Source organism: Heloderma suspectum, chromosome 1 (genome assembly GCF_057233095.1).
Source record: "Heloderma suspectum isolate Gila_16-S chromosome 1, 16-S_ref, whole genome shotgun sequence".
Taxonomy (NCBI): domain Eukaryota; kingdom Metazoa; phylum Chordata; class Lepidosauria; order Squamata; family Helodermatidae; genus Heloderma; species Heloderma suspectum.
In genome coordinates this window covers 142,854,006-142,869,694 of record NC_139458.1, presented here as the reverse complement: position 1 = coordinate 142,869,694, position 15,689 = coordinate 142,854,006, and the positions used below count along the sequence as shown (strand labels likewise).

The 15,689-nt window shown below is 46.2% G+C and overlaps 1 protein-coding gene across 2 annotated transcripts in view; it reads right to left on the bottom strand.

Annotated features, from left to right (window-relative positions):
• The window catches only part of WNT6 (Wnt family member 6), a 58,698-nt gene that overhangs the window by 23,713 nt on the left and 19,296 nt on the right, over positions 1-15,689 (bottom strand). The window lies entirely within an intron of this gene.

Sequence of the window (15,689 nt, the reverse complement as noted above, 5' to 3'; positions counted from 1 at the left end):
TGTTTGCTATGATCAGCGTGTTCTCTTGGCAAAACTCTATTAGCCTTTGTCCTGCTTCATTTTGTACACCAAGGCCATGCCTGCCTGTTATCCCGGTGATTTCTTGACTTCCTGCTTTAGTATTCCAATCCCCTATGATGAAGAGGACATCTTTTTTTGGTGTTAGTTCTAGAAGGTGTTGTAGGTCTTCACAGAACCGATTAGGGATGGCGGAGAATTTCTCCCCGAAACTTCGGGGGGCCAAGCGCCAACGTGTTCGGCCCCCCGAAGAAGTTTCAGGGAGAAATTCTCTGCACCCCCTATTTGCGTTATAGGTATATAATAACGCTATTTGCGTTGCCCTTATTTTCGCCGTAGTCTACGTAAAGATTTACGTAGACTACAGCGTCCAAATAAGGAACGCGAATGGCGGCTCCCTATGGGGGCCGCCATTTGCGTACGTGGTTTTTATTTTTTTTAAAGTCACCCGTGATAGGCTACGTGACGATTTACGTAGCCTATCACGGCTGACTTTGCAGATCTAGCCATGATAGGCTACGTTAATGGTCACGTAGCCTATCACGGGGGTATTTTTTTTTTTTAACTTTTAATTTCGCGGCTGGGCGAGGCGAGGCGTCTCCTCCCCAGCCTGAATTTCAGCCAGGCGAGGCGGGAAGCCTCCCCCCTGGCCTGAATTTTGGCCGGGCGAGGCAGGAAGCCTCCCCCCCCGGCCTGAACTTCACAGGGGGAGCAGCGAAGCGCCTCCCCCCACCGCAAAAAGCTGCGAGACCAGGTAAGTGACTTTCGTGCACCCCTAGAACCGATCAACCTCAGCTTCTTCGGCATCAGTGGTTGGGGCATAGACTTGAATTACTGTGATGTTGAATGGTTTGCCTTGGATTCGTACTGAGATCATTCTATCGTTTTTAAGATTGTACCCCAGTACTGCTTTTTCCACCCTTTTGTTGACTATGAGTGCTACTCCATTTCTTCTAAGGGATTCTTGCCCACAGTAGTAGATATGATGGTCACCTGAATTAAATTCGCCCATGCCTGTCCATTTTAGTTCACTGATTCCCAAGATGTTGATGTTCAATCTTGCCATCTCACGTTTGACCACCTCCAGCTTACCTTGATTCATTGATCTGACATTCCAGGTTCCTAAACAATATTGTTCTTTACAGCATCGGATTTTCTTTTCACCACCAGACACATCCACAGCTAAGTGTCCTTTCGGCTTTGGCCCAGCCGCTTCACTCTTTCTGGCGCTACTTGGAAATACCCTCTGCTCTTCTCCAGTAGTATATTGGACACCTTCCGACCTGAGGGGCTCATCTTCCAGCGTCATCTCTTTTAGCCTTGTGATACGTTCCATGGGGTTTTCTTGGCAAGAATACTGGAGTGGGTTGCCATTTCCTTCTCCAGTGGACCACATTTTGTCAGAACTCTCTGCCATGACCTGTCCATCTTGGGTGGCCCTGCACGGCATAGCTTATGGCTTCACTGAGTTACGCAAGCCCCTTCGCCACAACAAGGCAGTGATCCATGAAGGAGTATACTAGCCTACCTATGTCTTAAAATCTTCCACTGAGGTCCTACTCCAGCAACCTTCTTTAACAGAGGTGCACTATATAATTAACAATTAGAGGGCTTTCTCTGTGGTAGCCCTCCAATGGCATCCCTCAAGAATAGGTCGTACCTAATTTACAATCTTTTCAGTACCAGGTTAAGACATATCCATTTACTCAGACATTTTAATTTGTATAACTCCTCTCTCTGCCTTTGTAACTTTTTCCTCCTGCTGTCTTGTATCATGACTGTCAGAAGTTAGTTTTATTGCATCAGGTTTTAAAATAATGTATTATTTATTTTGTGCACCGCCCTAGAATGTCATGTGATGGAAGGGCATAATAGACATGTTTCCAATAAATACATTAATAAATACACACCACCACATATTTCTGGGATGACCGCTGTCATGGAAAGCAAGTTCCCGGACTTGGGCTCCTGGGGATCTCCAGGTCAAATTAAGCCCCGGGACAGGACTTTAGTTGTGCGGGAGAAGGGAGGGGATGCCTGACTGCGTGCCTCACCGGAGTTTTGGCCTGAACAAGGGTATCATTAAGCAGGGACAATTTGTCCTCCTTTAAACATAACGATCAAGCCCCGGGGCGGAGGATCAAACGTTGAACTGCAGCTCACCCCGGCGAAATCCGACGGGGAAGCGCCCAGCTAGCAGCCATCCTCTCCTCCCACCCACGGTGGTCCTAGGAGCGCCAAGATCCTCCACGTTGCATGCTGTCGGTGGGGCAAGAGCGGGGGGGGGGATAAATCGGGCGCCCCCACTCGCCAGCCTCGAGCTCATCTCTTTTACCTAGGATGCAGGGATGGGAAAATATAATACCATAGGAAGCTGTCAATTTCAAGACGTCCATCCGTCCCCCCGCCCCCCATCCTCGGGAAGGGGTAGAAAAATGCTGCCAAACTGCTACTGCTTTGGTGGGGGAAGCTGAGCGCTCCGGCGAACCCTGCCTGAGCTTGTCCCAGCAAGTACCGCGCCCTGCGCCCCGCCTGCCGAGAGATCGCGCCCCCGAGAGCGGGGCGGGGTCTTTTCCTTGGGCGCGGCTTGGATCGAGAGGCCCGCGAGCGGATAGGTTGGAATCAGCCTTCGGGGGACACGCCCCCCTGCCCCCAATATTCCTCTCGCAGAGACTTTTCTGGGCACCCACGCGTATAAATACACGCGCGCGCGCGCACACACCACCTCGAGCGACCGTGGTAGCTGATGGGGCGCCCCTCTCCCCCCAGGTCAACCTTTCAAATTGAAATGAAAGTGCTGTATTTTATTTTTAATGCTTGTGTGGTCTGTAATAACAAGGGCTTAATTTGGAACCAGTTGGTAGTGGTTAGAGTTTCAAACTAGGACCAGGGAGCCCAGACTTCAAAATGCTGCTCAGGTACAATGCTTACTAGGTGACCTTGGTCCTGTCACTATTCCTCAGCTTAACCGTATCTGCTGCCCGAAGCTCCTCTGAGGAATGGTGGGATTTAAAATGTAATAAATATAAAATAAGTTCATCTCTAGAACATGTGAAGGGACATTGTGCTGTTGAGCATGTGCAAAGTTTTCATTGTTCACTGAGTAATTACAATCAGCCTATGCTTATCTGAGACTCAAAAGGTAAAGGCTTGCTCCAGGTGTTATCAGGAATGATGGGAACTGGAGTCTGGCATCTTCTGAATGGCCACAGGTTCCCCCACTCCTGTCTTACTTGACTTTCACAGCCATACTTATTAAGCCAGTGTTGGTGTTTCCCATGTCTGTAATTTGAATGTAAAACCTACTGCAGGTTGTTTTCACAGGTGAGTTGAAGAATGCCTTTTAACCTGGAATATGTTCCCTGTGAATGTTGTTAAGGCAGGATAGAAAGCAGAAGAGAGTAAATTTTAAATGGAATGTACATTCAACCTCACTGTACAGTTTACATTCAAATTAGAAAATAGCAGAAATGAAAAAATCAGTTGGTGTATCACAGTAAAACAAATACAAAATAGTCTGAAGTTGCACTAATACCAAGGAGGCATTGTTGTTGTTGTTCAGTCGTTCAGTCGTGTCCAACTCTTCATGACCCCATGGACCATAGCACGCCAGGCCTTCCTGTCCTGTGCTCTCTCCCGGAGCGTGCTCAAGTTCATATTCATTGCATCGGTGATGCTATCTAGCCATCTCATCCTCTGCCGTCCCCTTCTCCTTTTGCCTTCAGTCTTTCCCAGCATCAGGGTCTTTTCCAGGGAGTTTTCTCTTCGCATTAGGTGGCCAAAATATTGGAGCTTCAGCTTCATTATCTGTCCTTCCAATGAGCACTCAGGGTTGATTTCCTTTAGGATTGACTGATTTGACCTCCTTGCAGTCCAGGGGACTCGTAAGAGTCTTCTCCAGCACCACAGTTCGAAAGCATCAATTCTTCGGCACTCAGCCTTCCTTATAGTCCAGCTCTCACAGCCATACATTACTACTGGGAAAACCATAGCTTTGATTAGACGGACCTTTGTCGGCAAGGTGATGTCTCTGCTTCTTACTATGCTGTCTAGGTTGGCCATAGCTTTCCTCCCAAGGAGCAAGCGTCTTTTAATTTCATGGCTACAGTCACCGTCTGCGGTGATCTTGGAGCCCAAGAAAGTAAAATCTGTCACTGCTTCCATTTCTTCCCCTTCTATATGCCAGGAAGTGATAGGGCCAGATGACATGATCTTAGTTTTTTTAATGTTGAGTTTCAAACCAGCTTTTGCACTCTCCTCTTTCACCCTCAACAAGAGGCTCTTGAGATCCTCTTCACTTTCTGCCATTAGGGTGGTATCGTCTGCATATCGGAGGTTGTTGATAATTCTCCCGGCAATCTTAATTCCGACCTCTGATTCATCCAACCCGGCATTTCTCATGATGTACTCTGCATATAAGTTAAATAAGCAGGGTGACAATATGCAGCCTTGTCGTACTCCTTTCCCAATTTTGAACCACTCGGTTGTTCCATGTCTGGTTCTTACTGTTGCTTCTTGACCCTCGTACAGGTTTCTCAGGAGACAGGTAAGGTGGTCTGGTACTCCCATCACTTTCAGAATCTGCCACAGTTTGTTGTGATCCACACAATCAAAGGCTTTAGCGTAGTCAATGAAGCAGAAATAGACGTTTTTCTGGAATTCTCTTGCTTTCTCCATGATGCAGCGAATGTTGGCGATTTGATCTCTAGTTCCTCTGCCTCTTCGAAACCCAGCTTGTACTTCCGGTAGTTCTCGGTTCGCATACTGCTGAAGCCTAGCTTGTAGGATTTTGAGCATCATCTTGCTGGCATGTGAAATGAGTGCAATTGTGCGGTAGTTTGAACACTCTTTGTCGTTGCCCTTCTTTGGAATTGGAATGTAAACTGACCTTTTCCAGTCTTGTGGCCACTGTTGAGTGTTCCAGATTTGTTGGCATATTGAATGCAGCACTTTAACAGCATCATCTTTTAGGATTTTAAATAGCTCGGCTGGAATACTGTCATCTCCGCTAGCTTTGTTGTTAGTAATGCTTCCTAAGGCCCACTTGACTTCACTCTCTAGGATGTCCGGCTCAAGTTCAGTGACCGCACTATCATGGCTATCAGGGACATTCAGATCTTTCCTGTATAGTTCTTCTGTGTATTCTTGCCACCTCTTCTTAATCTCATCTGCTTCTGTTAGGTCCCTGCCTTCTTTGTCCTTTATCATGCCCGTCTTTGCACAAAACGTTCCCTTGAGATCTCCAATTTTCTTGAAGAGATCTCTAGTCTTTCCCATTCTGTAAATTAAGACTGATCCCCCTGCCTTCTAAACATATATAAGAATGAACAGACAAGTTTCTTCCAGGGTGGAATTCCCAAAGTGGGGGGGGCGACAACATTGAGAAGGCTGGCTTCCCAATAGCTTGACAATGCAAAGGTGCAACTGGAACAACAACAACAAAGTGGTTCGGGAACTCCTGAAAACATCCCAGATTGAGATTCAAGCCATTTAGGAATTTATAGGTCAAAAATCAGCACCTTGAATCATGCCCAGATGACAACAAGAGGTCAGTGCAGATTCAGAAGCACAAGTGACACATGCTGCCTCCCGCCTGCTCTGAACAAGCTGATGCTTCAAACGAATTTGTAAGAGCAGCAGCCTCACTGAGAGTACATTTCTGTAATCCAAGGGAGCGCACTAGAGCATGCCTGAAAGTGTCCAGAAAGAGACACCCCACATCATTAACAAAAGGCACTCCTAGCCTCCCAATAAGAAACAAGCTCAGTCCTGGACAAACCCCTGGTAGGGTTACTTGCTGCCTTGCAGCCTGGACACTGAACGTGGAGATCTTTAAATCTCCTGATGTAGCACAAGGCAACTGTGGCTTATGCTCTCTATTTCCTTTCTGGTCCTGTCGTCCTCCTCCCTCACCTGCTATTCTCTATGCTGGACTTCAGGTAAGGACTTGCAGCAAGTGAGGTAAGGGGTTGACAACAGCACTAGGAAGGGAATGAGTGGTAGTGGCCACAGCAGCTGTTCCTAGGACTGCTGCTGACTAGAAAGTTTCCATTTTTTAACCAAGGAATTTTAAAGGGAGACTCTAGTGTGAAAATGCTGGGTTTGAACTTCTTGAAAAGCTTGATTTGCTCCATTTGGGCATGAATAAAGACAATTGCTTCCTGTCTCATTAGAGGGATTAATTAGCTTAGTAATGCTAGGATGAGTTAATCATAGAATCATAGAATAGTAGGGTTGGAAGGGGCCTACAAGGCCATCGAGTCCAACCCCCTGCTCAGTGCAGGAATCCAAGTCAGAGCATCCCTGACAGATGGCTGTCCAGCCTTGTCTTGAATGCCTCCAGTGTGGGAGAGCCCACCACCTCCCTGGGTAATTGGTTCCATTGTCGTATTGCTCTAACAGTCAGGAAGTTTGTCCTGATGTTCAGCCGGAATCTGGCTTCCTGTAACTTGAGCCCATTATTCCGTGCCCTGCACTCTGGGATGATCGAGAAGAGATCCTGGCCTTCCTCTCTGTGACAACATTTCAAGTACTTGAAGAGTGCTATCATATCTCCCCTCAGTCTTCTCTTCTCAAGGCTAAACATGCCCAGTTCTTTCAGTCTCTCTTCATAGGGCTTTGTTTCCAGTCCCCTAATCATCTTTTTTGCCCTCCTTTGAACCCTCTCCAGCTTGTCTGCATCCTTCTTAAAATGTGGTGCCCAGATCAGGACACCATACTCCAGATGAGGCCTAACCAGTGCTGAGTAGAGGGGAACTAGTACTTCCCGGGATTTGGAAGCTATGCTTCTATGAATGCAGCCCAAAAGAGCATTTGCCTTTTTTGCAGCCACATCACATTGTTGGCTCATATTCAGCTTGTGATCGACAACAATTCCAAGATCCTTCTCGCTTGTAGTGTGGTTGAGCCACGTATCCCCCATCTTGTAACTGTGCATTTGGTTTCTTTTTCCTAGGTGCAGAATTTGGCATTTATCCCTATTAAATCTCATTCTGTTGTTTTCTGCCCAGCACTCCAGTCTATCCAGATCACTTTGAATTTCGTTTCTGTCTTCCAAAGTATTAGCTATCCCACGCAATTTTGTGTCATCTGCAAATTTGATCAGCATTTCCTGCACCTCCTCCTCCAAGTCATTCATAAAAATGTTGAAGAGCACTGGGCCCAAGACTGAGCCCTGCGCTGCCCCACTCATTACCTCTCCCCAGTTTGAGAAGATCCCATTGGTAAGCATTCTTTGAGTCCAATTCTGTAACCAACTGTGGATCCACCTGACTGTTGTTTCATCTAGCCCACTTTGAGCTAGTTTGCTCATCAGGATATCATGGGGCACTTTGTTGAAAGCTTTGCTGAAGTCCAGGTATATGATGTCTACAGCATTCCCACGGTCTACAAAAGAGGTTACTTGATCAAAATATGACATCAGGTTTGTCTGGCAGGATTTGTTTTTGACAAATCCATGTTGGCTTCGAGTAATCACTGCATTGTTTTCAAGGTGCTTACAGATGGATTGCTTTATCATCGGCTCCAGAATTTTCTCAGGGATTGATGTCAGACTGACTGGTCTGTAGTTCCCAGGTTCCTCTTTTTTTACCTTTTTGAAGATAGGGACAACATTAGCCCTCCTCCAGTCATCTGGCACTTCCCCCGTCCTCCATGATTTCTCAAAGAGAATAGACAGCAGTTCTGAGAGTTCTTCTGCCAGTTCCTTTATTACTCTAGGATGCAGTTCATCTGGCCCTGGAGATCTGAACTCATTCAGAGTAATTAGGTGTTCCTTGACCATAGGCCTATCAATCTCAAGCTGCAATCCTGCTCCTTCAACCTGTACTTTGCCTTTGCCAGGGGGGTCATAGACCCTCTTTTGGGAGAAGACTGAGCCAAAGTAGGAATTGAGCACTTCTGCCTTTTCTTTGTCATCTGTTTTCATTTTGTCATCCTTATTTAATAGCTGAACAACCATTTCTTTCCTCTCTCTTTTACTATGCACATAGCTGAAGAAAGGCTTTTTGTTGCTTTTAGCATCCCTCACTAACCTCAGCTCGTTCTCAGCTTTAGCCTTCCTGACGCCATCCCTGCAATTCTGTGCTACCTGCCTGTACTCTTCCTTTGTTGCTTGGCCTTCCTTCTACTTCCTATATGTGTCCTTTTTTGTTTTCAGGTCATCTCTAAGCTTTTTGTGAAGCCACATTGGCTTCTTCTGTTGTCTTCCACCTTTTTTTCTTGTTGGAATTGTTTGTAATTGTGCTTTGAGAATTTCCTTTTTAAAAAACTCCCACCCATCTTGGACTCCTTTTCTCATTAGAGTTGCTTGCCTTTGGACCTTACTTATCATTGTTCTGAGTTTATTGAAATCAGCTTTCCTAAACTGCAGGGCATGCATTTGGCTATACTCGGCTTTTGCTTCCTTTAGAACCATGAATTCAAGTATAACATGGTCGCCTTCCCCCAGAGTTCCTGTAACCGCTGCTTTACCCACTAAGTCATCTCTGTTGGTCAAGTCAAGGATAGCCGATACTCTAGTTCCTTCTTCTACTTTCTGTAGGAGGAAGTTATCCACCACACAAGTCAGGAATTTCCTGGCTGGGCCATGTTTTGCACAAAGAACTCATCGCCAAGTACTTTGTGGTTACTCTGCATGCATTTAAGCTTTAACTGAATTTTACAGATTGTATTCTTCGCATTTCATTACCATTTGACCCCACCATTTTTTCTTTCTTTCTATAGTCTACACCCATGTGTACATATATCTGCAACTGAGAATTACACCATGCACTTTAAGGTACCACAAGACTCTTCTGTTTTTGTCCCCCCGCTGCATCAGGTTTATTTAAAGGTCCATGTGCAATGTTCAGGTTGCAACGTAGCAACCATACCCACAGGCTGCAAACCTGCTCTTTAAGTGGGAGGATAACCTTGTCCAAAAGGAACAACTGACTGCCCTCACCCTCATCATCATCATCCAGATTTCTTAGATGTCTTTCTCAAATAAGACTCAAGGCAACTTACAACTAAATTAAAACATACAGCTAAAAACAAGTATCCACTAAAATACCCCCCCCCCCAAAAAAAGAAACCTACTAAAACACTTGTGACAACCATAAACAATTCATTAAAGAGCCCATCATATGCTATCAAATGCCTGGGAATAGAAGAAAGTCTTAACTTTGTTGTCTTCTTGGTGCCATGTTGGCACCAGGCAAGCCTCACCAGGGAGGGCATTCCACAATCAGGTGGCCCCCACTGAAATGGCCCTCTTCCTCAACATAAGAGCCCTGCTGGACCAGATCAAAGGCCCATCTAGTCCATGTAATCCAGCAGCATCCAATTTCCAGTAGTGGTCAGCCCAATGCATCCAGGAAGCCCACAATTCAGGGCATGAAGGCAACAGCTCTCTCTTAGTATTCACTTCCCCCCTGCAGCTAGTATTCAGATGCATACTATTTTAAAACGCCAATGAAACCCCCACAATTTGTAACTCCATTGCTAGAGAGCTGTATCCTGGGATGCCATTGCCAACACGACTAGCTACTGCGAAAAATCTCCGAACAGGATTCTTGTTCCCAGGATATCAGTTCTGCATTAACAGCTCCTCTTCCCTGAGCATAAACCTGAAGCAAGTCCAGTGGAGTAAATTACTCAGCTGCCAGCATGCAGAAGAGACTCTGCCACCTGCAGTGGTAAGTTTCGAAGTGTATGTGGTCATCGTGTCAGTCCCCATATCCATGCCCACAAAGAGAATCCAAAAATGCCGGCAGCTGTGTTGTTCCATTTGTGTGTGTGTCCATAAAGACACACACACACACACACACACACACACACACTACACCACTGCAAATATATATACATCTGTTGCGGGGAAAATCCATTTCCCCTCCCAGCTACTTCGAGGACCTGTGGTCAGGGAGAACAGGGAAGTCGGAGGGAGGTGGCAGATGACATCATCATCCCTGCTCATAAAAAAAACCACTGGGGCTTTGACCCCGTGAACCCTGGCTCCACTACACCGCAGGATGGCTGCCTGCTTTTGTGCCTCATTTCACCAAATGTTCTTCTCAAGTGCTGATAGGGTCCGAGGGTCAGGCTCTTCATGCAAATTGGATTGCAGGCAAAGGGTGAGAACTGGGAGACTGGAAAGGGAGATGGGGAGAGAAAAAATACACCCCGACTGAATAAAAAGTCTCGCCACTTTTGAGTTTTGCTTTTTCACAATGTGCTGCTATGACTATAAATACAGTGCCCAGAAATCCCTGCTTGGCACTAGGAAGAAATAATAGTCCCACCCGAAAAAGATGAGGGATTCGTGGGCACTGAAAAATGACCGGGAGGGTTCCACGTTTGCGTGTTCTGACCATGACTGAGAGTGCGATATATTTTCATTGGACAGGATTATGTCATTAAGAACTGGGAACACCATCAAAAAAGCAGAGCTAAGGTTACATGTTGCAAACTTGACTCTGGTATTCGCTCCCTTGAGTGCTACCTTAATAAAGAATTCGCACGTGTGTGTGTGTGTGTGTGTGTGTACTGCATACGATTAAGGAAGGGGGAATAATCCAAATGTAATGTGAGTTGGGCAGAGTGAAAACAAACAGAACTCTGCAGAATGCATATATATTATTTCCAACCTTTCAGGGTCCTGGAAAGCTGAAACAACTGTTCTTTGACTTGGAAAAAGAAGCAACTACGGGATATTGTTCAGGAATAATAATAATCTGTCCAGATTATAGAGAATAAGTAAAAACTGGCTTATCCTTCCACATATTCCGACAACTCTGGGAAGGTGGGAGGCTCCAGATGATCCCCAGACTTAAACCCAACAAATGAATACGCAAGATTCTCGCACATTCATGTCACGCAGTGCATATCTAATCTGTGGAACTCGTTGCTTGTAGACATAGTGCTGATGACCAACAGAATAACAAACAGAATATGAGACAAACCACTGAAAGACAGAAATATCAGTAACCCTTAGCTAAGGGCCTCTGCTGATGTTCTGATTGAGTACTTGCAATTCCAGTGATGAAATGTGTGCCATTGCAAGAACTTAGAAATGTCTTGTGGCAAGTCAGACAACAGTGTGCTGAGAATTCTGACAGCAGACAAGGATTCCTTTTAATATGAAGCTTACAAGAATGTAAAAAGAGCCTTGCTGGGTCTGGCCAATGGTCCGTCTAATCCAGCATTCTATTTCCCACAGTGGGCAACCATGTGGAACATAGGAAGCTGCCTTATACCGAGTCAGATCCGTGGTCCATCTAGCCCAGTATTGTTGACACTGACTGGCAACGGCTCTCCAGGGTTTCTGGCAGGAATTTTTCCTGCTCTACCTGGTGATGCCTGGGATCAAACCTGGGACCTTTTGAATGCAAAGCAAATGTTCTACCACTGAGCTACAGCCCTTCCCCTATGCTTCTGGGAAGTCCACAAGCAGCATATGAAGGCAATAGCTAGGAGTGCACGAAAGCCACTTACCTGGTCTCGCAGCTTTTTGCGGTGGGGGGGAGGCGCTTCGCTGCTCTCCCCCCGAAGTTCAGGCCAGAGGGGGGAGGCTTCCCGCCTCACCCGGCTGAAATTCAGGCCGGGGGGGAGGCTTCCTGCCTCGCCCGGCCGAAATTCAGGCCGGGGAGGAGGCGCCTCGCCCGGCCACGAAATAAAAAGTTAAAAAAAAAAAACGCCCCCGTGATAGGCTACGTGACGATTAACGTAGCCTATCATGGCTAGATCTGCAAAGTCAGCCGTGATAGGCTATGTAAATCGTCATGTAGCCTATCACGGGTGACTTTAAAAAAAAAAAGCGCGTACGCAAATGGCGGCCCCCATAGGGAGCTGCCATTCGCGTTCCTTATTTGGTCGCTGTAGTCTACATAAATCTTTACGTAGACTACAGCAACCAAATAAGGAACGTGAATGGCGGCTCCCTATGGGGGCCGCCATTAGCCGTACGCGCTTTTTTTTTTTTTTTTTAAGTCACCCGTGATAGGCTATGTGACGATTTACGTAGCCTATCACGGCTGACTTTGCAAATCTAGCCGTGATAGGCTACGTTAATCGTCACGTAGCCTATCACGGGGGCGTTTTGTTTTTACTTTTATTGGAATTGCGGCGGTGGCAGCCGGTCGAAAGATCGGCTGCCGCCCCTGCCCCTGACGAAGACCCGACGAACCGGCACCGGGACCCGCCGCCGGGAAGGACATTCGGGAAAGGTAAGTCCCGTCCCGGGGGGGGGTGCGGGGGGGTGCGGAAAATTTCTCCCTGAACCTTCTTCGGGGGGCCGAACACATTGGCGCTCGGCCCCCCGAAGTTTCGGGGAGAAATTCTCCGCCAACCCTAGCAATAGCCCACTGGTTGGTCCTCAACAGCCAGTATTCAGAGGCATGCTGCCTCTGATCCAGGAGGTAATATACCAATAATGACTAGCCGTTGTCAATAACGTATCATGAATTTGCTGAATCTCCTTTTAAAGCCATATAAAAAGAGCCAGTGTGGTGTAGTGGCAAGAGTGTTGGGCTGGGAGCTGGGAGATCCGGGTTCTAGTCCCCACTCGGCCATGGAAGCTCACTGGGTGACTTTGGGCCAGTCACACACTCTCAGCCCAACCTACCTCACAGGGTTGTTGTTGTGAGGATAAAATGGAGAGGAGGAGGATAATGTAAGCCGCCTTGGGTTCCTTGCAAGAGGAAAAAAGGCGGGATATAAATGCAATAATAAATAAATAAATAAAATATAACCTAGTGGCCCTTACCATATCTTGTGACAATGAGTTCCATAGTTTCCATTGCTTCTGACTATGGCAGCTATCCTATAATTGACACAGAAATGGAAACAATTATTAGATACAGAAATGTGGCTGGCTAGAAGGACACCATGACCTGGTATGGACGCCACTTTGCATATCCAACCCCCGGCCTGGGGTTGTTGTGTCATGCAAACCCAGTGAGCATGGGTTATGTGAGGTTAAGCATCCCGCACATACATAACCCAAAGTTGGTTCTAAGGCTATATGAGAATTGTTTAACCCTCACATAACCCACGCTTGCTGGGTTCACACAACACAGCAACCCCTGAGCAGGGGTTGGATATGCAAAATGGTGGCTACACACACCACAGCTTGAAACCATGGTGGGCCTTCATGTTGTGAAAACCACTTTTATCTATCCTAGGATACCCCTGATACACTTGCGAGAAAGCCCCAATTGAACTCAGTAGGGCCTGTTTCCAAGTAACTGTGCACAATACCAGTTTACATGTCTTTTCAGACATCCAAGCAGTGATTTCCAGATGTACTGTCTTGAGACGGTGTGTTGTTGTTGTTCAGTCATTCAGTCATGTCCGACTCTTCGTGACCCCATGGACCATAGCACGCCAGGCCTTCCTGTCCTGCGCTCTCTCCCAGAGTGTGCTCAAGTCCATAATCATTGCATCGGTGATGCTATCTAGCCATCTCATCCTCTGCCGTCCCCTTCTCCTTTTGCCTTCAATCTTTCCCAGCATCAGGGTCTTTTCCAGGGAGTTTTCTCTTCGCATTAGGTGGCCAAAATATTTGAGCTTCAGCTTCAGTATCTGTCCTTCCAATGAGCAGTTAGGGTTGATTTCCTTTAGGATTGACTGATTTGACCTTCTTGCAGTCCAGGGGACTCGTAAGAGTCTTCTCCAGCACCACAGTTCGAAAGCATCGATTCTTCAGCGCTCAGCCTTCCTTATAGTCCAGCTCTCACAGCCATACCTTCCTATTGGGAAAACCATAGCTTTGATTATATGGACCTTTGTCGGCAAGGTGATGTCTCTGCTTCTTACTATGCTGTCTAGGTGTGCCATAGCTTTCCTCCCAAGGAGCAAGCGTCTTTTAATTTTATGGCTACAGTCACCGTCTGCGGTGATCTTGGAGCCCAAGAAAATAAAATCTGTCACTGCTTCCATTTCTTCCCCTTCTATATGCCAGGAAGTGATGGGGCCAGATGCCATGATCTTCGTTTTTTTAATGTTGAGTCAAACCAGCTTTTGCACTCTCCACTTCCACCCTCAACAAGAGGCTCTTGAGATCCTCTTCACTTTCTGCCATTAGGGTGGTATCGTCTGCATATCGGAGGTTGTTGATAATTCTCCCGGCAATCTTAATTCCGACCTGTGATTCATCCAACCCGGCGTTTCTCATGATGTACTCTGCATATAAGTTAAATAAGCAGGGCAACAATATACAGCCTTGTCGTACTCCTTTCCCAATTTTGAACCACTCAGTTGTTCCATGTCTGGTTCTTACTGTTGCTTCTTGATCCTCGTACAGGTTTCTCAGGAGACAGGTAAGGTGGTCTGGTACTCCCATCTCTTTAGGAATTTGCCACAGTTTGTTGTGATCCACACAATCAAAGGCTTTAGCGTAGTCAATGAAGCAGAAATAGACGTTTTTCTGGAATTCTCTTGCTTTCTCCATGATCCAGCGAATGTTGGCGATTTGATCTCTAGTTCCTCTGCCTCTTCGAAACCCAGCTTGTAATTCTGGTAGTTCTCAGTTCACATACTGCTGAAGCCTAGCTTGTAGGATTTTGAGCATCACCTTGCTGGCATGTGAAATGAGCGCAATTGTATGGTAGTTCGAACACTCTTTGGCATTGCCCTTCTTTGGAATTGGAATGTAAACTGACCTTTTCCAGTCTTGTGGCCACTGTTGAGTGTTCCAGATTTGTTGGCATATTGAGTGCAGCACTTTAACAGCATCATCTTTTAGGATTTTAAATAGCTTAGCTGGAATACTGTCATCTCTGCTAGCTTTGTTGTTAGTAATGCTTCCTAAGGCTCACTTGACTTCACTCTCTAGGATGTCCAGCTCAAGTTCCGTGACCGCACTATCATGGCTATCAGGGACATTCAGATCTTTCCTGTATAGTTCTTCTGTGTATTCTTGCCACCTCTTCTTAATCTCATCTGCTTCTGTTAGGTCCCTGCCTTCTTTGTCCTTTATCATGCCCGTCTTTGCACAAAACGTTCTCTTGAGATCTCCAATTTTCTTGAAGAGATCTCCAGTCTTTCCCATTCTATTGTTTTCTTCAATTTCTTTGCATTGTTCATTTAAGAAGGCCTTCTTGTCTCTCCTTGCTATTCTCTGGAAATCTGCATTCAGTTGGGTATATCTTCCCCTTTCTCCCTTCTCCTGAGTTCCTCAGGCACTCTGTCTATCAGGTCTAATCCCTTAAATCTATTCCTCACCTCCACTGTATATTCATAAGGGATATGATTTAGGTCATACCTGAATGGTTTAGTGGTTTCCCTATGTTCTTCAATTTCAGCTGAAATTTTGCAATAAGAAGCTCATGATCTGAGCCACAGTCAGCTCCAGGTCTTGTTTTTACTGACTGTATAGAGCTTCTCCATCTTTGGCTGCAAAGGACATAATCAATCTGATTTCGATATTGACCATCTGGTGACGTCCATGTGTAGAGTCGCCTCTTGTGCTGTTGGAAAAGAGTGTTTGCTATGATCAGCGTGTTCTCTTGGCAAAACTCTATTAGCCTTTGTCCTGCTTCATTTTGTACACCAAGGCCATGCTTGCCTGTTATCCTGGTGATTTCTTAACTTCCTACTTTAGCATTCCAATCCCCTGTGATGAAGACGACATCTTTTTTGGGTGTTAGTTCTAGAAGGTGTTGTAGGTCTTCATAGAACCCATCAACCTCAGC